Source organism: Taudactylus pleione, unplaced genomic scaffold, assembly GCF_031769625.1.
Source record: "Taudactylus pleione unplaced genomic scaffold, aTauple2 ptg000016l, whole genome shotgun sequence".
Taxonomy (NCBI): Eukaryota; Metazoa; Chordata; class Amphibia; order Anura; family Myobatrachidae; genus Taudactylus; species Taudactylus pleione.
Genome location: NW_028284418.1, coordinates 15996263 through 16023235, shown reverse-complemented (window position 1 = coordinate 16023235; position 26973 = coordinate 15996263). Strand labels below are relative to the sequence as shown.

The following is a 26973-nucleotide window of genomic DNA, read 5'->3' as shown; positions in this document are numbered from 1 at the left end:
TTTATGTTTAATAATGAACTTTCTTTTAACCGTTGCTGACATCTTTTCAATTAATACTTTAAAACAAAAAAACCTTTAATTTTGATGTTCTAGATCTGTGAGCTATCCTAATGATATGCACATGTGGTAGCATGGCTGAGCGGTCTAAGGCACTGGATTAAGGCTCCAGTCTCTTCGGAGGCGTGGGTTCAAATCCCTCTGCTGCCATATTTATTATACAAAGAGTAGGCCAGTTATTGATGTCAAAGTGATTCTTTTTTTCCATTAGATAGGATATTACCCAGCTGAAATTTGTTGGTGAAAGATTCCTCTAGCTACTCAACAGTTCATCATTGTTACAAGAGACTTCCCAAATGTTTTAAAAATGTTATCTGCTAACAGTCAAGATGAGCCAAAATTAAGTTGGCATGAAGTAATTAGAAGTAATATCATAACTAATATTTAATTACTGAGTTGTCTTATCATACAATTAGAGATGGAAATGTTGGCAACGTGACTCATTGGTATAAATTGATGGATTTATATTCCGATTTCTCTAACTTTCCTATCACTCTGGATTTTAATCTCACAGCTGTCTATTTTAGGCATTTGAATAATACTTCAAAGTTGTTTGGATTCATCAGTTGCGCTAAATGAAGGAAATTTGAAGTCAAATATAATCATTACTTGTTAAATGTACCTGGCTTTTTTTGCATTTTATCTCAGCTTTTCCTGACTTTGGGTAAAGTTTTGAATGACATTCCAGATATGAGAGCTAAAATATTTTAAAGTGTACAGCAGGTTGTAGGATGACAGAGCTATTCAAGCCACTGGAATCAAATCCCACTGCTGCCATATTTATTCTCCAAGGAGAAGATCCAGTGATATATACCAAAGTGGTTTCCTAAAGTAGATAAGGTATAAAAGAAGCTAAATTTGGTTGGTGGAAGCACACCTTAAGCTGTCACATGCAGTAGTTTAAAACAATTTATCATCAACTGATGATTGATCAGATATTAACCAACTGAAAAGGAGAAGATCCAGTGACTTATATCAAAGTGGTTTCCTAAAGTATATAAGGTATGAAAGAAGCTACATTTGGTTGGTGGAAGCACACCTTAAGCTGTCACATGCAGTAGTTCAAAACAATTTATCATCAATTCATGATTGATCAGATATTAACCAACTGAAAAAGAATGGTGATAGTATCCTGCATTAGTCACCGAGTTCTAAACAGTTCATCATAGTTGCAACAGTCTTCTCAAACCTTTAAAATAATGATATCTGCTAACAGTAAAGATATTCAAATTTTAATTTTGCATGAAGTAATTATGTGCCCAATCAGAACTAATATTTTACTACTTCATGCATCTCAATTTCTTTTGTTATTTCAATGAAAATAAACAAAATGCAATTCAATAAAAAATATGAATTTCTCATCGATTTTATGTTTAATAATGAACTTTCTTTTAACCGTTGCTGACATCTTTTCAATTAATACTTTAAAACAAAAAAACCTTTAATTTTGATGTTCTAGATCTGTGAGCTATCCTAATGATATGCACTTGTGGTAGCATGGCTGAGCGGTCTAAGGCACTGGATTAAGGCTCCAGTCTCTTTGGAGGTGTGGGTTCAAATCCCTCTGCTGCCATATTTATTATACAAAGAGTAGGCCAGTTATTGATGTCAAAGTGATTCTTTTTTTCCATTAGATAGGATATTACCCAGCTGAAATTTGTTGGTGAAAGATTCCTCTAGCTACTCAACAGTTCATCATTGTTACAAGAGACTTCCCAAATGTTTTAAAAATGTTATCTGCTAACAGTCAAGATGAGCCAAAATTAAGTTGGCATGAAGTAATTAGAAGTAATATCATAACTAATATTTAATTACTGAGTTGTCTTATCATACAATTAGAGATGGAAATGTTGGCAACGTGACTCATTGGTATAAATTGAAGGATTTATATTTCGATTTCTCTAACTTTTCTATCACTCTGAATTTTAATCTCACAGCTGTCTATTTTAGGCATTTGAATAATACTTCAAAGTTGTTTGGATACATCAGTTGCGCTAAATGAAGGAAATTTGAAGTCAAATATAATCATTACTTGTTAAATGTACCTGGCTTTTTTGCATTTTATCTCAGCTTTTCCTGACTTTGGGTAAAGTTTTGAATGACATTCCAGATATGAGAGCTAAAATATTTTAAAGTGTACAGCAGGTTGTAGGATGACAGAGCTATTCAAGCCGTTGGAATCAAATCCCACTGCTGCCATATTTATTCTCCAAGGAGAAGATCCAGTGATATATATCAAAGTGGTTTCCTAAAGTAGATAAGGTATAAAAGAAGCTAAATTTGGTTGGTGGAAACACACCTTAAGCTGTCACATGCAGTATTTTAAAACAATTTATCATCAACTGATGATTGATCAGATATTAACCAACTGAAAAGGAGAAGATCCAGTGACTTATATCAAAGTGGTTTCCTAAAGTAGATAAGGTATAAAAGAAGCTACATTTGGTTGGTGGAAGCACACCTTAAGCTGTCACATGCAGTAGTTCAAAACAATTTATCATCAATTCATGATTGATCAGATATTAACCAACTGAAAAAGGATGGTGATAGTATCCTGCATTAGTCACCGAGTTCTAAACCGTTCATCATAGTTGCAACAGTCTTCTCAAACCTTTAAAATAATGATATCTGCTAACAGTAAAGATATTCAAATTTTAATTTTGCATGAATTAATTATGTGCCCTATCAGAACTAATATTTTACTACTTCATGCATCTCAATTTCTTTTGTTATTTCAATGAAAATAAACAAAATGCAATTCAATAAAAAATATGAATTTCTCATCGATTTTATGTTTAATAATGAACTTTCTTTTAACCTTTGCTGACATCTTTTCAATTAATACTTTAAAACAAAAAAACCTTTAATTTTGATGTTCTAGATCTGTGAGCTATCCTAATGATAAGCACATGTGGTAGCATGGCCGAGCGGTCTAAGGCGCTGGATTAAGGCTCCAGTCTCTTCGGAGGCGTGGGTTCAAATCCCTCTGCTGCCATATTTATTATACAAAGAGTAGGCCAGTTATTGATGTCAAACTAGTTCTTTTTTTCCATTAGAAAGGATGAAATTTGTTGGTGGAAGATTCCTCTAGCTACTCAACAGTTCATCATTGTTACAAGAGACTTCCCAAATGTTTTAAAAATGTTATCTGCTAACAGTCAAGATGAGCCAAAATTAAGTTGGCATGAAGTAATTAGAAGTAATATCATAACTAATATTTAATTACTGAGTTGTCTTATTATACAATTAGAGATGGAAATGTTGGCAACGTGACTCATTGGTATAAATTGATGGATTTATATTCCGATTTCTCTAACTTTCCTATCACTCTGGATTTTAATCTCACAGCTGTCTATTTTAGGCATTTGAATAATACTTCAAAGTTGTTTGGATTCATCAGTTGCGCTAAATGAAGGAAATTTGAAGTCAAATATAATCATTACTTGTTAAATGTACCTGGCTTTTTTTGCATTTTATCTCAGCTTTTCCTGACTTTGGGTAAAGTTTTGAATGACATTCCAGATATGAGAGCTAAAATATTTTAAAGTGTACAGCAGGTTGTAGGATGACAGAGCTATTCAAGCCGTTGGAATCAAATCCCACTGCTGCCATATTTATTCTCCAAGGAGAAGATCCAGTGATATATATCAAAGTGGTTTCCTAAAGTAGATAAGGTATAAAAGAAGCTAAATTTGGTTGGTGGAAGCACACCTTAAGCTGTCACATGCAGTATTTTAAAACAATTTATCATCAACTGATGATTGATCAGATATTAACCAACTGAAAAGGAGAAGATCCAGTGACTTATATCAAAGTGGTTTCCTAAAGTAGATAAGGTATAAAAGAAGCTACATTTGGTTGGTGGAAGCACACCTTAAGCTGTCACATGCAGTAGTTCAAAACAATTTATCATCAATTCATAATTGATCAGATATTAACCAACTGAAAAAGGATGGTGATAGTATCCTGCATTAGTCACCGAGTTCTAAACCGTTCATCATAGTTGCAACAGTCTTCTCAAACCTTTAAAATAATGATATCTGCTAACAGTAAAGATATTCAAATTTTAATTTTGCATGAATTAATTATGTGCCCTATCAGAACTAATATTTTACTACTTCATGCATCTCAATTTCTTTTGTTATTTCAATGAAAATAAACAAAATGCAATTCAATAAAAAAATATGAATTTCTCATCGATTTTATGTTTAATAATGAACTTTCTTTTAACCTTTGCTGACATCTTTTCAATTAATACTTTAAAACAAAAAAACCTTTAATTTTGATGTTCTAGATCTGTGAGCTATCCTAATGATAAGCACATGTGGTAGCATGGCCGAGCGGTCTAAGGCGCTGGATTAAGGCTCCAGTCTCTTCGGAGGCGTGGGTTCAAATCCCTCTGCTGCCATATTTATTATACAAAGAGTAGGCCAGTTATTGATGTCAAACTAGTTCTTTTTTTCCATTAGAAAGGATATTACCCAGCTGAAATTTGTTGGTGGAAGATTCCTCTAGCTACTCAACAGTTCATCATTGTTACAAGAGACTTCCCAAATGTTTTAAAAATGTTATCTGCTAACAGTCAAGATGAGCCAAAATTAAGTTGGCATGAAGTAATTAGAAGTAATATCATAACTAATATTTAATTACTGAGTTGTCTTATTATACAATTAGAGATGGAAATGTTGGCAACGTGACTCATTGGTATAAATTGATGGATTTATATTCCGATTTCTCTAACTCTCATATCACTCTGGATTTTAATCTCACAGCTGTCTATTTTAGGCATTTGAATAATACTTCAAAGTTGTTTGGATTCATCAGTTGCGCTAAATGAAGGAAATTTGAAGTCAAATATAATCATTACTTGTTAAATGTACCTGGCTTCTTTTGCATTTTATCTCAGCTTTTCCTGACTTTGGGTAAAGTTTTGAATGACATTCCAGATATGAGAGCTAAAATATTTTAAAGTGTACAGCAGGTTGTAGGATGACAGAGCTATTCAAGCCACTGGAATCAAATCCCACTGCTGCCATATTTATTCTCCAAGGAGAAGATCCAGTGATATATACCAAAGTGGTTATCTAAAGTAGATAAGGTATAAAAGAAGCTAAATTTGGTTGGTGGAAGCACACCTTAAGCTGTCACATGCAGTAGTTTAAAACAATTTATCATCAACTGATGATTGATCAGATATTAACCAACTGAAAAGGAGAAGATCCAGTGACTTATATCAAAGTGGTTTCCTAAAGTATATAAGTTATGAAAGAAGCTACATTTGGTTGGTGGAAGCACACCTTAAGCTGTCACATGCAGTAGTTCAAAACAATTTATCATCAATTCATGATTGATCAGATATTAACCAACTGAAAAAGGATGGTGATAGTATCCTGCATTAGTCACCGAGTTCTAAACCGTTCATCATAGTTGCAACAGTCTTCTCAAACCTTTAAAATAATGATATCTGCTAACAGTAAAGATATTCAAATTTTACTTTTGCATGAACTAATTATGTGCCCTATCAGAACTAATATTTTACTACTTCATGCATCTCAATTTCTTTTTATTATTTCAATGAAAATAAACAAAATGCAATTCAATAAAAAATATGAATTTCTCATCGATTTTATGTTTAATAATGAACTTTCTTTTAACCTTTGCTGACATCTTTTCAATTAATACTTTAAAACAAAAAACCCTTTAATTTTGATGTTCTAGATCTGTGAGCTATCCTAATGATATACACATGTGGTAGCATGGCCGAGCGGTCTAAGGCGCTGGCTTAAGGCTCCAGTCTCTTCGGAGGCGTGGGTTCAAATCCCTCTGCTGCCATATTTATTATACAAAGAGTAGGCCAGTTATTGATGTCAAACTGATTCTTTTTTTCCATTAGAAAGGATATTACCCAGCTGAAATTTGTTGGTGGAAGATTCCTCTAGCTACTCAACTGTTCATCATTGTTACAAGAGACTTCCCAAATGTTTTAAAAATGTTATCTGCTAACAGTCAAGATGAGCCAAAATTAAGTTGGCATGAAGTAATTAGAAGTAATATCATAACTAATATTTAATTACTGAGTTGTCTTATCATACAATTAGAGATGGAAATGTTGGCAACGTGACTCATTGGTATAAATTGATGGATTTATATTCCGATTTCTCTAACTTTCCTATCACTCTGGATTTTAATCTCACAGCTGTCTATTTTAGGCATTTGAATAATACTTCAAAGTTGTTTGGATTCATCAGTTGCGCTAAATGAAGGAAATTTGAAGTCAAATATAATCATTACTTGTTAAATGTACCTGGCTTCTTTTGCATTTTATCTCAGCTTTTCCTGACTTTGGGTAAAGTTTTGAATGACATTCCAGATATGAGAGCTAAAATATTTTAAAGTGTACAGCAGGTTGTAGGATGACAGAGCTATTCAAGCTGTTGGAATCAAATCCCACTGCTGCCATATTTATTCTCCAAGGAGAAGATCCAGTGATATATACCAAAGTGGTTTCCTAAAGTAGATAAGGTATAAAAGAAGCTAAATTTGGTTGGTGGAAGCACACCTTAAGCTGTCACATGCAGTAGTTTAAAACAATTTATCATCAACTGATGATTGATCAGATATTAACCAACTGAAAAGGAGAAGATCCAGTGACTTATATCAAAGTGGTTTCCTAAAGTATATAAGGTATGAAAGAAGCTACATTTGGTTGGTGGAAGCACACCTTAAGCTGTCACATGCAGTAGTTCAAAACAATTTATCATCAATTCATGATTGATCAGATATTAACCAACTGAAAAAGGATGGTGATAGTATCCTGCATTAGTCACCGAGTTCTAAACCGTTCATCATAGTTGCAACAGTCTTCTCAAACCTTTAAAATAATGATATCTGCTAACAGTAAAGATATTCAAATTTTAATTTTGCATGAATTAATTATGTGCCCTATCAGAACTAATATTTTACTACTTCATGCATCTCAATTTCTTTTGTTATTTCAATGAAAATAAACAAAATGCAATTCAATAAAAAATATGAATTTCTCATCGATTTTATGTTTAATAATGAACTTTCTTTTAACCTTTGCTGACATCTTTTCAATTAATACTTTAAAACAAAAAAACTTTTAATTTTGATGTTCTAGATCTGTGAGCTATCCTAATGCTAAGCACATGTGGTAGCATGGCCGAGCGGTCTAAGGTGCTGGATTAAGGCTCCAGTCTCTTCGGAGGCGTGGGTTCAAATCCCTCTGCTGCCATATTTATTATACAAAGAGTAGGCCAGTTATTGATGTCAAACTGATTCTTTTTTTCCATTAGAAAGGATATTACCCAGCTGAAATTTGTTGGTGGAAGATTCCTCTAGCTACTCAACTGTTCATCATTGTTACAAGAGACTTCCCAAATGTTTTAAAAATGTTATCTGCTAACAGTCAAGATGAGCCAAAATTAAGTTGGCATGAAGTAATTAGAAGTAATATCATAACTAATATTTAATTACTGAGTTGTCTTATCATACAATTAGAGATGGAAATGGTGGCAACGTGACTCATTGGTATAAATTGATGGATTTATATTCCGATTTCTCTAACTTTCCTATCACTCTGGATTTTAATCTCACAGCTGTCTATTTTAGGCATTTGAATAATACTTCAAAGTTGTTTGGATTCATCAGTTGCGCTAAATGAAGGAAATTTGAAGTCAAATATAATCATTACTTGTTAAATGTACCTGGCAAATTTTGCATTTTATCTCAGCTTTTCCTGACTTTGGGTAAAGTTTTGAATGACATTCCAGATATGAGAGCTAAAATATTTTAAAGTGTACAGCAGGTTGTAGGATGACAGAGCTATTCAAGCCACTGGAATCAAATCCCACTGCTGCCATATTTATTCTCCAAGGAGAAGATCCAGTGATATATACCAAAGTGGTTTCCTAAAGTAGATAAGGTATAAAAGAAGCTAAATTTGGTTGGTGGAAGCACACCTTAAGCTGTCACATGCAGTAGTTTAAAACAATTTATCATCAACTGATGATTGATCAGATATTAACCAACTGAAAAGGAGAAGATCCAGTGACTTATATCAAAGTGGTTTCCTAAAGTATATAAGGTATGAAAGAAGCTACATTTGGTTGGTGGAAGCACACCTTAAGCTGTCACATGCAGTAGTTCAAAACAATTTATCATCAATTCATGATTGATCAGATATTAACCAACTGAAAAAGAATGGTGATAGTATCCTGCATTAGTCACCGAGTTCTAAACAGTTCATCATAGTTGCAACAGTCTTCTCAAACCTTTAAAATAATGATATCTGCTAACAGTAAAGATATTCAAATTTTAATTTTGCATGAAGTAATTATGTGCCCAATCAGAACTAATATTTTACTACTTCATGCATCTCAATTTCTTTTGTTATTTCAATGAAAATAAACAAAATGCAATTCAATAAAAAATATGAATTTCTCATCGATTTTATGTTTAATAATGAACTTTCTTTTAACCGTTGCTGACATCTTTTCAATTAATACTTTAAAACAAAAAAAACTTTAATTTTGATGTTCTAGATCTGAGAGCTATCCTAATGATATGCACATGTGGTAGCATGGCTGAGCGGTCTAAGGCACTGGATTAAGGCTCCAGTCTCTTCGGAGGTGTGGGTTCAAATCCCTCTGCTGCCATATTTATTATACAAAGAGTAGGCCAGTTATTGATGTCAAAGTGATTCTTTTTTTCCATTAGATAGGATATTACCCAGCTGAAATTTGTTGGTGAAAGATTCCTCTAGCTACTCAACAGTTCATCATTGTTACAAGAGACTTCCCAAATGTTTTAAAAATGTTATCTGCTAACAGTCAAGATGAGCCAAAATTAAGTTGGCATGAAGTAATTAGAAGTAATATCATAACTAATATTTAATTACTGAGTTGTCTTATCATACAATTAGAGATGGAAATGTTGGCAACGTGACTCATTGGTATAAATTGAAGGATTTATATTTCGATTTCTCTAACTTTTCTATCACTCTGAATTTTAATCTCACAGCTGTCTATTTTAGGCATTTGAATAATACTTCAAAGTTGTTTGGATACATCAGTTGCGCTAAATGAAGGAAATTTGAAGTCAAATATAATCATTACTTGTTAAATGTACCTGGCTTTTTTTGCATTTTATCTCAGCTTTTCCTGACTTTGGGTAAAGTTTTGAATGACATTCCAGATATGAGAGCTAAAATATTTTAAAGTGTACAGCAGGTTGTAGGATGACAGAGCTATTCAAGCCGTTGGAATCAAATCCCACTGCTGCCATATTTATTCTCCAAGGAGAAGATCCAGTGATATATATCAAAGTGGTTTCCTAAAGTAGATAAGGTATAAAAGAAGCTAAATTTGGTTGGTGGAAGCACACCTTAAGCTGTCACATGCAGTATTTGAAAACAATTTATCATCAACTGATGATTGATCAGATATTAACCAACTGAAAAGGAGAAGATCCAGTGACTTATATCAAAGTGGTTTCCTAAAGTAGATAAGGTATAAAAGAAGCTACATTTGGTTGGTGGAAGCACACCTTAAGCTGTCACATGCAGTAGTTCAAAACAATTTATCATCAATTCATGATTGATCAGATATTAACCAACTGAAAAAGGATGGTGATAGTATCCTGCATTAGTCACCGAGTTCTAAACCGTTCATCATAGTTGCAACAGTCTTCTCAAACCTTTAAAATAATGATATCTGCTAACAGTAAAGATATTCAAATTTTAATTTTGCATGAATTAATTATGTGCCCTATCAGAACTAATATTTTACTACTTCATGCATCTCAATTTCTTTTGTTATTTCAATGAAAATAAACAAAATGCAATTCAATAAAAAATATGAATTTCTCATCGATTTTATGTTTAATAATGAACTTTCTTTTAACCTTTGCTGACATCTTTTCAATTAATACTTTAAAACAAAAAAACTTTTAATTTTGATGTTCTAGATCTGTGAGCTATCCTAATGCTAAACACATGTGGTAGCATGGCCGAGCGGTCTAAGGTGCTGGATTAAGGCTCCAGTCTCTTCGGAGGCGTGGGTTCATATCCCTCTGCTGCCATATTTATTATACAAAGAGTAGGCCAGTTATTGATGTCAAACTGATTCTTTTTTTCCATTAGAAAGGATATTACCCAGCTGAAATTTGTTGGTGGAAGATTCCTCTAGCTACTCAACTGTTCATCATTGTTACAAGAGACTTCCCAAATGTTTTAAAAATGTTATCTGCTAACAGTCAAGATGAGCCAAAATTAAGTTGGCATGAAGTAATTAGAAGTAATATCATAACTAATATTTAATTACTGAGTTGTCTTATCATACAATTAGAGATGGAAATGGTGGCAACGTGACTCATTGGTATAAATTGATGGATTTATATTCCGATTTCTCTAACTTTCCTATCACTCTGGATTTTAATCTCACAGCTGTCTATTTTAGGCATTTGAATAATACTTCAAAGTTGTTTGGATTCATCAGTTGCGCTAAATGAAGGAAATTTGAAGTCAAATATAATCATTACTTGTTAAATGTACCTGGCTTTTTTTGCATTTTATCTCAGCTTTTCCTGACTTTGGGTAAAGTTTTGAATGACATTCCAGATATGAGAGCTAAAATATTTTAAAGTGTACAGCAGGTTGTAGGATGACAGAGCTATTCAAGCCGTTGGAATCAAATCCCACTGCTGCCATATTTATTCTCCAAGGAGAAGATCCAGTGATATATATCAAAGTGGTTTCCTAAAGTAGATAAGGTATAAAAGAAGCTAAATTTGGTTGGTGGAAGCACACCTTAAGCTGTCACATGCAGTAGTTTAAAACAATTTATCATCAACTGATGATTGATCAGATATTAACCAACTGAAAAGGAGAAGATCCAGTGACTTATATCAAAGTGGTTTCCTAAAGTAGATAAGGTATAAAAGAAGCTACATTTGGTTGGTGGAAGCACACCTTAAGCTGTCACATGCAGTAGTTCAAAACAATTTATCATCAATTCATGATTGATCAGATATTAACCAACTGAAAAAGGATGGTGAAAGTATCCTGCATTAGTCACCGAGTTCTAAACCGTTCATCATAGTTGCAACAGTCTTCTCAAACCTTTAAAATAATGATATCTGCTAACAGTAAAGATATTCAAATTTTAATTTTGCATGAATTAATTATGTGCCCTATCAGAACTAATATTTTACTACTTCATGCATCTCAATTTCTTTTGTTATTTCAATGAAAATAAACAAAATGCAATTCAATAAAAAATATGAATTTCTCATCGATTTTATGTTTAATAATGAACTTTCTTTTAACCTTTGCTGACATCTTTTCAATTAATACTTTAAAACAAAAAACCCTTTAATTTTGATGTTCTAGATCTGTGAGCTATCCTAATGATATGCACATGTGGTAGCATGGCCGAGCGGTCTAAGGCGCTGGATTAAGGCTCCAGTCTCTTCGGAGGCGTGGGTTCAAATCCCTCTGCTGCCATATTTATTATACAAAGAGTAGGCCAGTTATTGATGTCAAACTAGTTCTTTTTTTCCATTAGAAAGGATATTACCCAGCTGAAATTTGTTGGTGGAAGATTCCTCTAGCTACTCAACAGTTCATCATTGTTACAAGAGACTTCCCAAATGTTTTAAAAATGTTATCTGCTAACAGTCAAGATGAGCCAAAATTAAGTTGGCATGAAGTAATTAGAAGTAATATCATAACTAATATTTAATTACTGAGTTGTCTTATCATACAATTAGAGATGGAAATGTTGGCAACGTGACTCATTGGTATAAATTGATGGATTTATATTCCGATTTCTCTAACTTTTCTATCACTCTGGATTTTAATCTCACAGCTGTCTATTTTAGGTATTTGAATAATACTTCAAAGTTGTTTGGATACATCAGTTGCGCTAAATGAAGGAAATTTGAAGTCAAATATAATCATTACTTGTTAAATGTACCTGGCTTCTTTTGCATTTTATCTCAGCTTTTCCTGACTTTGGGTAAAGTTTTGAATGACATTCCAGATATGAGAGCTAAAATATTTTAAAGTGTACAGCAGGTTGTAGGATGACAGAGCTATTCAAGCTGTTGGAATCAAATCCCACTGCTGCCATATTTATTCTCCAAGGAGAAGATCCAGTGATGTATATCAAAGTGGTTTGCTAAAGTAGATAAGGTATAAAAGAAGCTAAATTTGGTTGGTGGAAGCACACCTTAAGCTGTCACATGCAGTAGTTTAAAACAATTTATCATCAACTGATGATTGATCAGATATTAACCAACTGAAAAGGACAAGATCCAGTGACTTATATCAAAGTGGTTTCCTAAAGTAGATAAGGTATAAAAGAAGCTACATTTGGTTGGTGGAAGCACACATTAAGCTGTCACATGCAGTAGTTCAAAACAATTTATCATCAATTCATGATTGATCAGATATTAACCAACTGAAAAAGGATGGTGATAGTATCCTGCATTAGTCACCGAGTTCTAAACCGTTCATCATAGTTGCAACAGTCTTCTCAAACCTTTAAAATAATGATATCTGCTAACAGTAAAGATATTCAAATTTTAATTTTGCATGAATTAATTATGTGCCCTATCAGAACTAATATTTTACTACTTCATGCATCTCAATTTCTTTTGTTATTTCAATGAAAATAAACAAAATGCAATTCAATAAAAAATATGAATTTCTCATCGATTTTATGTTTAATAATGAACTTTCTTTTAACCTTTGCTGACATCTTTTCAATTAATACTTTAAAACAAAAAACCCTTTAATTTTGATGTTCTAGATCTGTGAGCTATCCTAATGATATGCACATGTGGTAGCATGGCCGAGCGGTCTAAGGCGCTGGATTAAGGCTCCAGTCTCTTCGGAGGCGTGGGTTCAAATCCCTCTGCTGCCATATTTATTATACAAAGAGTAGGCCAGTTATTGATGTCAAACTGATTCTTTTTTTCCATTAGAAAGGATATTACCCAGCTGAAATTTGTTGGTGGAAGATTCCTCTAGCTACTCAACTGTTCATCATTGTTACAAGAGACTTCCCAAATGTTTTAAAAATGTTATCTGCTAACAGTCAAGATGAGCCAAAATTAAGTTGGCATGAAGTAATTAGAAGTAATATCATAACTAATATTTAATTACTGAGTTGTCTTATCATACAATTAGAGATGGAAATGGTGGCAACGTGACTCATTGGTATAAATTGATGGATTTATATTCCGATTTCTCTAACTTTCCTATCACTCTGGATTTTAATCTCACAGCTGTCTATTTTAGGCATTTGAATAATACTTCAAAGTTGTTTGGATTCATCAGTTGCGCTAAATGAAGGAAATTTGAAGTCAAATATAATCATTACTTGTTAAATGTACCTGGCTTCTTTTGCATTTTATCTCAGCTTTTCCTGACTTTGGGTAAAGTTTTGAATGACATTCCAGATATGAGAGCTAAAATATTTTAAAGTGTACAGCAGGTTGTAGGATGACAGAGCTATTCAAGCCATTGGAATCAAATCCCACTGCTGCCATATTTATTCTCCAAGGAGAAGATCCAGTGATATATACCAAAGTGGTTTCCTAAAGTAGATAAGGTATAAAAGAAGCTAAATTTGGTTGGTGGAAGCACACCTTAAGCTGTCACATGCAGTAGTTTAAAACAATTTATCATCAACTGATGATTGATCAGATATTAACCAACTGAAAAGGAGAAGATCCAGTGACTTATATCAAAGTGGTTTCCTAAAGTATATAAGGTATGAAAGAAGCTACATTTGGTTTGTGGAAGCACACCTTAAGCTGTCACATGCAGTAGTTCAAAACAATTTATCATCAATTCATGATTGATCAGATATTAACCAACTGAAAAAGGATGGTGATAGTATCCTGCATTAGTCACCGAGTTCTAAACAGTTCATCATAGTTGCAACAGTCTTCTCAAACCTTTAAAATAATGATATCTGCTAACAGTAAAGATATTCAAATTTTAATTTTGCATGAAGTAATTATGTGCAAAATCAGAACTAATATTTTACTACTTCATGCATCTCAATTTCTTTTTATTATTTCAATGAAAATAAACAAAATGCAATACAATAAAAAATATTAATTTCTCATCGATTTTATGTTTAATAATGAACTTTCTTTTAACCTTTGCTGACATCTTTTCAATTAATACTTTAAAACAAAAAACCCTTTAATTTTGATGTTCTAGATCTGTGAGCTATCCTAATGATATGCACATGTGGTAGCATGGCCGAGCGGTCTAAGGCGCTGGATTAAGGCTCCAGTCTCTTCGGAGGCGTGGGTTCAAATCCAACTGCTGCCATATTTATTATACAAAGAGTAGGCCAGTTAATGATGTCAAATTGATTCTTTTTTTCCATTAGAAAGGATATTACCCAGCTGAAATTTGTTGGTGTAAGATTCCTCTAGCTACTCAACTGTTCATCATTGTTACAAGAGACTTCCCAAATGTTTTAAAAATGTTATCTGCTAACAGTCAAGATGAGCCAAAATTAAGTTGGCATGAAGTAATTAGAAGTAATATCATAACTAATATTTAATTACTGAGTTGTCTTATCATACAATTAGAGATGGAAATGTTGGCAATGTGACTCATTGGTATAAATTGATGGATTTATATTCCGATTTCTCTAAATTTCTTATCACTCTGGATTTTAATCTCACAGCTGTCTATTTTAGGCATTTGAATAATACTTCAAAGTTGTTTGGATTCATCAGTTGCGCTAAATGAAGGAAATTTGAAGTCAAATATAATCATTACTTGTTAAATGTACCTGGCTTCTTTTGCATTTTATCTCAGCTTTTCCTGACTTTGGGTAAAGTTTTGAATGACATTCCAGATATGAGAGCTAAAATATTTTAAAGTGTACAGCAGGTTGTAGGATGACAGAGCTATTCAAGCCACTGGAATCAAATCCCACTGCTGCCATATTTATTCTCCAAGGAGAAGATCCAGTGATATATACCAAAGTGGTTTCCTAAATTAGATAAGGTATAAAAGAAGCTAAATTTGGTTGGTGGAAGCACACCTTAAGCTGTCACATGCAGTAGTTTAAAACAATTTATCATCAACTGATGATTGATCAGATATTAACCAACTGAAAAGGAGAAGATCCAGTGACTTATATCAAAGTGGTTTCCTAAAGTATATAAGGTATGAAAGAAGCTACATTTGGTTTGTGGAAGCACACCTTAAGCTGTCACATGCAGTAGTTCAAAACAATTTATCATCAATTCATGATTGATCAGATATTAACCAACTGAAAAAGGATGGTGATAGTATCTTGCATTAGTCACCGAGTTCTAAACAGTTCATCATAGTTGCAACAGTCTTCTCAAACCTTTAAAATAATGATATCTGCTAACAGTAAAGATATTCAAATTTTACTTTTGCATGAACTAATTATGTGCCCTATCAGAACTAATATTTTACTACTTCATGCATCTCAATTTCTTTTTATTATTTCAATGAAAATAAACAAAATGCAATTCAATAAAAAATATGAATTTCTCATCGATTTTATGTTTAATAATGAACTTTCTTTTAACCTTTGCTGACATCTTTTCAATTAATACTTTAAAACAAAAAACCCTTTAATTTTGATGTTCTAGATCTGTGAGCTATCCAAATGATATGCACATGTGGTAGCATGGCCAAGCGGGCTAAGGCGCTGGATTAAGGCTCCAGTCTGTTCGGAGGCGTGGGTTCAAATCCCACTGCTGCCATATTTATTATACAAAGAGTAAGCCAGTTATTGATGTCAAACTGATTCTTTTTTTCCATTAGATAGGATATTACCCAGCTGAAATTTGTTGGTGAAAGATTCCTCTAGCTACTCAACAGTTCATCATTGTTACAAGAGACTTCCCAAATGTTTTAAAAATGTTATCTGCTAACAGTCAAGATGAGCCAAAATTAAGTTGGCATGAAGTAATTAGAAGTAATATCATAACTAATATTTAATTACTGAGTTGTCTTATCATACAATTAGAGATGGAAATGTTGGCAACGTGACTCATTGGTATAAATTGATGGATTTATATTCCGATTTCTCTAACTTTTCTATCACTCTGGATTTTAATCTCACAGCTGTCTATTTTAGGCATTTGAATAATACTTCAAAGTTGTTTGGATACATCAGTTGCGCTAAATGAAGGAAATTTGAAGTCAAATATAATTATTACTTGTTAAATGTACCTGGCTTCTTTTGCATTTTATCTCAGCTTTTCCTGACTTTGGGTAAAGTTTTGCATGACATTCCAGATATGAGAGCTAAAATATTTTAAAGTGTACAGCAGGTTGTAGGATGACAGAGCTATTCAAGCCGTTGGAATCAAATCCCACTGCTGCCATATTTATTCTCCAAGGAGAAGATCCAGTGATATATATCAAAGTGATTTCCTAAAGTAGATAAGGTATAAAAGAAGCTAAATTTGGTTGGTGGAAGCACACCTTAAGCTGTCACATGCAGTAGTTTAAAACAATTTATCATCAACTGATGATTGATCAGATATTAACCAACTGAAAAGGAGAAGATCCTGTGACTTATATCAAAGTGGTTTCCTAAAGTATATAAGGTATGAAAGAAGCTACATTTGGTTGGTGGAAGCACACCTTAAGCTGTCACATGCAGTAGTTCAAAACAATTTATCATCAATTCATGATTGATCAGATATTAACCAACTGAAAAAGGATGGTGATAGTATCCTGCATTAGTCACCGAGTTCTAAACAGTTCATCATAGTTGCAACAGTCTTCTCAGAAATTTAAAATAATGATATCTGCTAACAGTAAAGATATTCAAATTTTAATTTTGCATGAAGTAATTATGTGCCCAATCAGAACTAATATTTTACTACTTCATGCATCTCAATTTCTTTTTTTATTTCAATGAAAATAAACAAAATGCAATTCAATAAAAAATATGAATTTCTCATCGATTTTATGTTTAATAATGAACTTTCTTTTAACCTTTGCTGACATCTTTTCAATTAATACTTTAAAACAAAAAAACCTTTAATTTTGATGTTCTAGATCTGAGAGCTATCCTAATGATAAGCACATGTGGTAGCATGGCCGAGCGGTCTAAGGCGCTGGATTAAGGCTCCAGTCTCTTCGGAGGCGTGGTTTCATATCCCTCTCCTGCCATATTTATTATACAAAGAGTAGGCCAGTTATTGATGTCAAACTAATTCTTTTTTTCCATTAGAAAGGATATTACCCAGCTGAAATTTGTTGGTGGAAGATTCCTCTAGCTACTCAACAGTTCATCATTGTTACAAGAGACTTCCCAAATGTTTTAAAAATGTTATCTGCTAACAGTCAAGATGAGCCAAAATTAAGTTGGCATAAAGTAATTAGAAGTAATATCATAACTAATATTTAATTACTGAGTTGTCTTATCATACAATTAGAGATGGAAATGTTGGCAACGTGACTCATTGGTATAAATTGATGGATTTATATTCCGATTTCTCTAACTTTTCTATCACTCTGGATTTTAATCTCACAGCTGTCTATTTTAGGCATTTGAATAATACTTCAAAGTTGTTTGGATACATCAGTTGCGCTAAATGAAGGAAATTTGAAGTCAAATATAATCATTACTTGTTAAATGTACCTGGCTTCTTTTGCATTTTATCTCAGCTTTTCCTGACATTGGGTAAAGTTTTGAATGACATTCCAGATATGAGAGCTAAAATATTTTAAAGTGTACAGCAGGTTGTAGGATGACAGAGCTATTCAAGCTGTTGGAATCAAATCCCACTGCTGCCATATTTATTCTCCAAGGAGAAGATCCAGTGATGTATACCAAAGTGGTTTCCTAAAGTAGATAAGGTATAAAAGAAGCTAAATTTGGTTGGTGGAAGCACACCTTAAGCTGTCACATGCAGTAGTTTAAAACAATTTATCATCAACTGATGATTGATCAGATATTAACCAACTGAAAAGGAGAAGATCCAGTGACTTATATCAAAGTGGTTTCCTAAAGTAGATAAGGTATAAAAGAAGCTTCATTTGGTTGGTGGAAGCACACCTTAAGCTGTCACATGCAGTAGTTCAAAACAATTTATCATCAATTCACGATTGATCAGATATTAACCAACTGAAAAAGGATGGTGATAGTATCCTGCATTAGTCACCGAGTTCTAAACCGTTCATCATAGTTGCAACAGTCTTCTCAAACCTTTAAAATAATGATATCTGCTAACAGTAAAGATATTCAAATTTTAATTTTGCATGAATTAATTATGTGCCCTATCAGAACTAATATTTTACTACTTCATGCATCTCAATTTCTTTTGTTATTTCAATGAAAATAAACAAAATGCAATTCAATAAAAAATATGAATTTCTCATCGATTTTATGTTTAATAATGAACTTTCTTTTAACCTTTGCTGACATCTTTTCAATTAATACTTTAAAACAAAAAAACCTTTAATTTTGATGTTCTAGATCTGTGAGCTATCCTAATGATAAGCACATGTGGTAGCATGGCCGAGCAGTCTAAAGCGCTGGATTAAGGCTCCAGTCTCTTCAGAGGCGTGGGTTCAAATCCCTCTGCTGCCATATTTATTATACAAAGAGTAGGCCAGTTATTGATGTCAAACTGATTCTTTTTTTCCATTAGAAAGGATATTACCCAGCTGAAATTTGTTGGTGGAAGATTCCTCTAGCTACTCAACAGTTCATCATTGTTACAAGAGACTTCCCAAATGTTTTAAAAATGTTATCTGCTAACAGTCAAGATGAGCCAAAATTAAGTTGGCATGAAGTAATTAGAAGTAATATCATAACTAATATTTAATTACTGAGTTGTCTTATCATACAATTAGAGATGGAAATGGTGGCAACGTGACTCATTGGTATAAATTGATGGATTTATATTCCGATTTCTCTAACTTTCCTATCACTCTGGATTTTAATCTCACAGCTGTCTATTTTAGGCATTTGAATAATACTTCAAAGTTGTTTGGATTCATCAGTTGCTCTAAATGAAGGAAATTTGAAGCCAAATATAATCATTACTTGTTAAATGTACCTGGCTAATTTTGCATTTTATCTCAGCTTTTCCTGACTTTGGGTAAAGTTTTGAATGACATTCCAGATATGAGAGCTAAAATATTTTAAAGTGTACAGCAGGTTGTAGGATGACAGAGCTATTCAAGCCGTTGGAATCAAATCCCACTGCTGCCATATTTATTCTCCAAGGAGAAGATCCAGTGATGTATATCAAAGTGGTTTGCTAAAGTAGATAAGGTATAAAAGAAGCTAAATTTGGTTGGTGGAAGCACACCTTAAGCTGTCACATGCAGTAGTTTAAAACAATTTATCATCAACTGATGATTGATCAGATATTAACCAACTGAAAAGGAGAAGATCCAGTGACTTATATCAAAGTGGTTTCCTAAAGTAGATAAGGTATAAAAGAAGCTACATTTGGTTGGTGGAAGCACACCTTAAGCTGTCACATGCAGTAGTTCAAAACAATTTATCATCAATTCATGATTGATCAGATATTAACCAACTGAAAAAGGATGGTGATAGTATCCTGCATTAGTCACCGAGTTCTAAACCGTTCATCATAGTTGCAACAGTCTTCTCAAACCTTTAAAATAATGATATCTGCTAATAGTAAAGATATTCAAATTTTAATTTTGCATGAATTAATTATGTGCCCTATCAGAACTAATATTTTACTACTTCATGCATCTCAATTTCTTTTGTTATTTCAATGAAAATAAACAAAATGCAATTCAATAAAAAATATGAATTTCTCATCGATTTTATGTTTAATAATGAACTTTCTTTTAACCTTTGCTGACATCTTTTCAATTAATACTTTAAAACAAAAAACCCTTTAATTTTGATGTTCTAGATCTGTGAGCTATCCTAATGATATGCACATGTGGTAGCATGGCCGAGCAGTCTAAGGCGCTGGATTAAGGCTCCAGTCTCTTCGGAGGCATGGGTTCAAATCCCTCTGCTGCCATATTTATTATACAAAGAGTAGGCCAGTTATTGATGTCAAACTGATTCTTTTTTTCCATTAGAAAGGATATTACCCAGCTGAAATTTGTTGGTGGAAGATTCCTCTAGCTACTCAACTGTTCATCATTGTTACAAGAGACTTCCCAAATGTTTTAAAAATGTTATCTGCTAACAGTCAAGATGAGCCAAAATTAAGTTGGCATGAAGTAATTAGAAGTAATATCATAACTAATATTTAATTACTGAGTTGTCTTATCATACAATTAGAGATGGAAATGGTGGCAACGTGACTCATTGGTATAAATTGATGGATTTATATTCCGATTTCTATAACTTTCCTATCACTGTGGATTTTAATCTCACAGCTGTCTATTTTAGGCATTTGAATAATACTTCAAAGTTGTTTGGATTCATCAGTTGCGCTAAATGAAGGAAATTTGAAGTCAAATATAATCATTACTTGTTAAATGTACCTGGCTAATTTTGCATTTTATCTCAGCTTTTCCTGACTTTGGGTAAAGTTTTGAATGACATTCCAGATATGAGAGCTAAAATATTTTAAAGTGTACAGCAGGTTGTAGGATGACAGAGCTATTCAAGCCGTTGGAATCAAATCCCACTGCTGCCATATTTATTCTCCAAGGAGAAGATCCAGTGATATATACCAAAGTGGTTTCCTAAAGTAAATAAGGTATAAAAGAAGCTAAATTTGGTTGGTGGAAGCACACCTTAAGCTGTCACATGCAGTAGTTTAAAACAATTTATCATCAACTGATGATTGATCAGATATTAACCAACTGAAAAGGACAAGATCCAGTGACTTATATCAAAGTGGTTTCCTAAAGTATATAAGGTATGAAAGAAGCTACATTTGGTTGGTGGAAGCACACCTTAAGCTGTCACATGCAGTAGTTCAAAACAATTTATCATCAATTCATGATTGATCAGATATTAACCAACTGAAAAAGGATGGTGATAGTATCCTGCATTAGTCACCGAGTTCTAAACAGTTCATCATAGTTGCAACAGTCTTCTCAAACCTTTAAAATAATGATATCTGCTAACAGTAAAGATATTCAAATTTTAATTTTGCATGAAGTAATTATGTGCAAAATCAGAACTAATATTTTACTACTTCATGCATCTCAATTTCTTTTTATTATTTCAATGAAAATAAACAAAATGCAATACAATAAAAAATATTAATTTCTCATCGATTTTATGTTTAATAATGAACTTTCTTTTAACCTTTGCTGACATCTTTTCAATTAATACTTTAAAACAAAAAACCCTTTAATTTTGATGTTCTAGATCTGTGAGCTATCCTAATGATATGCACATGTGGTAGCATGGCCGAGCGGTCTAAGGCGCTGGATTAAGGCTCCAGTCTCTTCGGAGGCGTGGGTTCAAATCCAACTGCTGCCATATTTATTATACAAAGAGTAGGCCAGTTAATGATGTCAAACTGATTCTTTTTTTCCATTAGAAAGGATATTACCCAGCTGAAATTTGTTGGTGTAAGATTCCTCTAGCTACTCAACTGTTCATCATTGTTACAAGAGACTTCCCAAATGTTTTAAAAATGTTATCTGCTAACAGTCAAGATGAGCCAAAATTAAGTTGGCATGAAGTAATTAGAAGTAATATCATAACTAATATTTAATTACTGAGTTGTCTTATCATACAATTAGAGATGGAAATGTTGGCAACGTGACTCATTGGTATAAATTGATGGATTTATATTCCGATTTCTCTAAATTTCTTATCACTCTGGATTTTAATCTCACAGCTGTCTATTTTAGGCATTTGAATAATACTTCAAAGTTGTTTGGATTCATCAGTTGCGCTAAATGAAGGAAATTTGAAGTCAAATATAATCATTACTTGTTAAATGTACCTGGCTTCTTTTGCATTTTATCTCAGCTTTTCCTGACTTTGGGTAAAGTTTTGAATGACATTCCAGATATGAGAGCTAAAATATTTTAAAGTGTACAGCAGGTTGTAGGATGACAGAGCTATTCAAGCCACTGGAATCAAATCCCACTGCTGCCATATTTATTCTCCAAGGAGAAGATCCAGTGATATATACCAAAGTGGTTTCCTAAAGTAGATAAGGTATAAAAGAAGCTAAATTTGGTTGGTGGAAGCACACCTTAAGCTGTCACATGCAGTAGTTTAAAACAATTTATCATCAACTGATGATTGATCAGATATTAACCAACTGAAAAGGAGAAGATCCAGTGACTTATATCAAAGTGGTTTCCTAAAGTATATAAGGTATGAAAGAAGCTACATTTGGTTTGTGGAAGCACACCTTAAGCTGTCACATGCAGTAGTTCAAAACAATTTATCATCAATTCATGATTGATCAGATATTAACCAACTGAAAAAGGATGGTGATAGTATCTTGCATTAGTCACCGAGTTCTAAACAGTTCATCATAGTTGCAACAGTCTTCTCAAACCTTTAAAATAATGATATCTGCTAACAGTAAAGATATTCAAATTTTACTTTTGCATGAACTAATTATGTGCCCTATCAGAACTAATATTTTACTACTTCATGCATCTCAATTTCTTTTTATTATTTCAATGAAAATAAACAAAATGCAATTCAATAAAAAATATGAATTTCTCATCGATTTTATGTTTAATAATGAACTTTCTTTTAACCTTTGCTGACATCTTTTCAATTAATACTTTAAAACAAAAAACCCTTTAATTTTGATGTTCTAGATCTGTGAGCTATCCAAATGATATGCACATGTGGTAGCATGGCCAAGCGGGCTAAGGCGCTGGATTAAGGCTCCAGTCTGTTCGGAGGCGTGGGTTCAAATCCCACTGCTGCCATATTTATTATACAAAGAGTAAGCCAGTTATTGATGTCAAACTGATTCTTTTTTTCCATTAGATAGGATATTACCCAGCTGAAATTTGTTGGTGAAAGATTCCTCTAGCTACTCAACAGTTCATCATTGTTACAAGAGACTTCCCAAATGTTTTAAAAATGTTATCTGCTAACAGTCAAGATGAGCCAAAATTAAGTTGGCATGAAGTAATTAGAAGTAATATCATAACTAATATTTAATTACTGAGTTGTCTTATCATACAATTAGAGATGGAAATGTTGGCAACGTGACTCATTGGTATAAATTGATGGATTTATATTCCGATTTCTCTAACTTTTCTATCACTCTGGATTTTAATCTCACAGCTGTCTATTTTAGGCATTTGAATAATACTTCAAAGTTGTTTGGATACATCAGTTGCGCTAAATGAAGGAAATTTGAAGTCAAATATAATTATTACTTGTTAAATGTACCTGGCTTCTTTTGCATTTTATCTCAGCTTTTCCTGACTTTGGGTAAAGTTTTGAATGACATTCCAGATATGAGAGCTAAAATATTTTAAAGTGTACAGCAGGTTGTAGGATGACAGAGCTATTCAAGCCATTGGAATCAAATCCCACTGCTGCCATATTTATTCTCCAAGGAGAAGATCCAGTGATATATATCAAAGTGATTTCCTAAAGTAGATAAGGTATAAAAGAAGCTAAATTTGGTTGGTGGAAGCACACCTTAAGCTGTCACATGCAGTAGTTTAAAACAATTTATCATCAACTGATGATTGATCAGATATTAACCAACTGAAAAGGAGAAGATCCTGTGACTTATATCAAAGTGGTTTCCTAAAGTATATAAGGTATGAAAGAAGCTACATTTGGTTGGTGGAAGCACACCTTAAGCTGTCACATGCAGTAGTTCAAAACAATTTATCATCAATTCATGATTGATCAGATATTAACCAACTGAAAAAGGATGGTGATAGTATCCTGCATTAGTCACCGAGTTCTAAACAGTTCATCATAGTTGCAACAGTCTTCTCAGAAATTTAAAATAATGATATCTGCTAACAGTAAAGATATTCAAATTTTAATTTTGCATGAAGTAATTATGTGCCCAATCAGAACTAATATTTTACTACTTCATGCATCTCAATTTCTTTTTTTATTTCAATGAAAATAAACAAAATGCAATTCAATAAAAAATATGAATTTCTCATCGATTTTATGTTTAATAATGAACTTTCTTTTAACCTTTGCTGACATCTTTTCAATTAATACTTTAAAACAAAAAAACCTTTAATTTTGATGTTCTAGATCTGAGAGCTATCCTAATGATAAGCACATGTGGTAGCATGGCCGAGCGGTCTAAGGCGCTGGATTAAGGCTCCAGTCTCTTCGGAGGCGTGGTTTCATATCCCTCTCCTGCCATATTTATTATACAAAGAGTAGGCCAGTTATTGATGTCAAACTAATTCTTTTTTTCCATTAGAAAGGATATTACCCAGCTGAAATTTGTTGGTGGAAGATTCCTCTAGCTACTCAACAGTTCATCATTGTTACAAGAGACTTCCCAAATGTTTTAAAAATGTTATCTGCTAACAGTCAAGATGAGCCAAAATTAAGTTGGCATAAAGTAATTAGAAGTAATATCATAACTAATATTTAATTACTGAGTTGTCTTATCATACAATTAGAGATGGAAATGTTGGCAACGTGACTCATTGGTATAAATTGATGGATTTATATTCCGATTTCTCTAACTTTTCTATCACTCTGGATTTTAATCTCACAGCTGTCTATTTTAGGCATTTGAATAATACTTCAAAGTTGTTTGGATACATCAGTTGCGCTAAATGAAGGAAATTTGAAGTCAAATATAATCATTACTTGTTAAATGTACCTGGCTTCTTTTGCATTTTATCTCAGCTTTTCCTGACTTTGGGTAAAGTTTTGAATGACATTCCAGATATGAGAGCTAAAATATTTTAAAGTGTACAGCAGGTTGTAGGATGACAGAGCTATTCAAGCTGTTGGAATCAAATCCCACTGCTGCCATATTTATTCTCCAAGGAGAAGATCCAGTGATGTATATCAAAGTGGTTTCCTAAAGTAGATAAGGTATAAAAGAAGCTAAATTTGGTTGGTGGAAGCACACCTTAAGCTGTCACATGCAGTAGTTTAAAACAATTTATCATCAACTGATGATTGATCAGATATTAACCAACTGAAAAGGAGAAGATCCAGTGACTTATATCAAAGTGGTTTCCTAAAGTAGATAAGGTATAAAAGAAGCTACATTTGGTTGGTGGAAGCACACCTTAAGCTGTCACATGCAGTAGTTCAAAACAATTTATCATCAATTCACGATTGATCAGATATTAACCAACTGAAAAAGGATGGTGATAGTATCCTGCATTAGTCACCGAGTTCTAAACCGTTCATCATAGTTGCAACAGTCTTCTCAAACCTTTAAAATAATGATATCTGCTAACAGTAAAGATATTCAAATTTTAATTTTGCATGAATTAATTATGTGCCCTATCAGAACTAATATTTTACTACTTCATGCATCTCAATTTCTTTTGTTATTTCAATGAAAATAAACAAAATGCAATTCAATAAAAAATATGAATTTCTCATCGATTTTATGTTTAATAATGAACTTTCTTTTAACCTTTGCTGACATCTTTTCAATTAATACTTTAAAACAAAAAAACCTTTAATTTTGATGTTCTAGATCTGTGAGCTATCCTAATGATAAGCACATGTGGTAGCATGGCCGAGCAGTCTAAAGCGCTGGATTAAGGCTCCAGTCTCTTCAGAGGCGTGGGTTCAAATCCCTCTGCTGCCATATTTATTATACAAAGAGTAGGCCAGTTATTGATGTCAAACTGATTCTTTTTTTCCATTAGAAAGGATATTACCCAGCTGAAATTTGTTGGTGGAAGATTCCTCTAGCTACTCAACAGTTCATCATTGTTACAAGAGACTTCCCAAATGTTTTAAAAATGTTATCTGCTAACAGTCAAGATGAGCCAAAATTAAGTTGGCATGAAGTAATTAGAAGTAATATCATAACTAATATTTAATTACTGAGTTGTCTTATCATACAATTAGAGATGGAAATGGTGGCAACGTGACTCATTGGTATAAATTGATGGATTTATATTCCGATTTCTCTAACTTTCCTATCACTCTGGATTTTAATCTCACAGCTGTCTATTTTAGGCATTTGAATAATACTTCAAAGTTGTTTGGATTCATCAGTTGCGCTAAATGAAGGAAATTTGAAGCCAAATATAATCATTACTTGTTAAATGTACCTGGCTAATTTTGCATTTTATCTCAGCTTTTCCTGACTTTGGGTAAAGTTTTGAATGACATTCCAGATATGAGAGCTAAAATATTTTAAAGTGTACAGCAGGTTGTAGGATGACAGAGCTATTCAAGCCGTTGGAATCAAATCCCACTGCTGCCATATTTATTCTCCAAGGAGAAGATCCAGTGATGTATATCAAAGTGGTTTGCTAAAGTAGATAAGGTATAAAAGAAGCTAAATTTGGTTGGTGGAAGCACACCTTAAGCTGTCACATGCAGTAGTTTAAAACAATTTATCATCAACTGATGATTGATCAGATATTAACCAACTGAAAAGGAGAAGATCCAGTGACTTATATCAAAGTGGTTTCCTAAAGTAGATAAGGTATAAAAGAAGCTACATTTGGTTGGTGGAAGCACACCTTAAGCTGTCACATGCAGTAGTTCAAAACAATTTATCATCAATTCATGATTGATCAGATATTAACCAACTGAAAAAGGATGGTGATAGTATCCTGCATTAGTCACCGAGTTCTAAACCGTTCATCATAGTTGCAACAGTCTTCTCAAACCTTTAAAATAATGATATCTGCTAATAGTAAAGATATTCAAATTTTAATTTTGCATGAATTAATTATGTGCCCTATCAGAACTAATATTTTACTACTTCATGCATCTCAATTTCTTTTGT

General features: G+C 32.9%; 7 non-coding genes across 7 annotated transcripts; all 7 read left to right on the top strand.

Moving 5' to 3' along the window:
* Positions 1–2970: 2970 nt before the first annotated feature.
* TRNAL-AAG (transfer RNA leucine (anticodon AAG)) lies at positions 2971–3052 on the top strand. Its single transcript has one exon. It is a non-coding gene; the product is annotated as a tRNA-Leu (tRNA).
* Positions 3053–4383: 1331 nt separating this feature from the next.
* Positions 4384–4465, top strand: TRNAL-AAG (transfer RNA leucine (anticodon AAG)). Its single transcript has one exon. It is a non-coding gene; the product is annotated as a tRNA-Leu (tRNA).
* Positions 4466–7230: 2765 nt separating this feature from the next.
* Positions 7231–7312, top strand: TRNAL-AAG (transfer RNA leucine (anticodon AAG)). Its single transcript has one exon. It is a non-coding gene; the product is annotated as a tRNA-Leu (tRNA).
* A 4187-nt stretch (positions 7313–11499) lies between these two features.
* Positions 11500–11581, top strand: TRNAL-AAG (transfer RNA leucine (anticodon AAG)). The gene has a single exon. It is a non-coding gene; the product is annotated as a tRNA-Leu (tRNA).
* A 1341-nt stretch (positions 11582–12922) lies between these two features.
* On the top strand, positions 12923–13004 carry TRNAL-AAG (transfer RNA leucine (anticodon AAG)). Its single transcript has one exon. It is a non-coding gene; the product is annotated as a tRNA-Leu (tRNA).
* Positions 13005–14346: 1342 nt separating this feature from the next.
* TRNAL-AAG (transfer RNA leucine (anticodon AAG)) lies at positions 14347–14428 on the top strand. Its single transcript has one exon. It is a non-coding gene; the product is annotated as a tRNA-Leu (tRNA).
* Positions 14429–21463: 7035 nt separating this feature from the next.
* Positions 21464–21545, top strand: TRNAL-AAG (transfer RNA leucine (anticodon AAG)). The gene has a single exon. It is a non-coding gene; the product is annotated as a tRNA-Leu (tRNA).
* The last annotated feature ends 5428 nt before the right edge of the window (positions 21546–26973 follow it).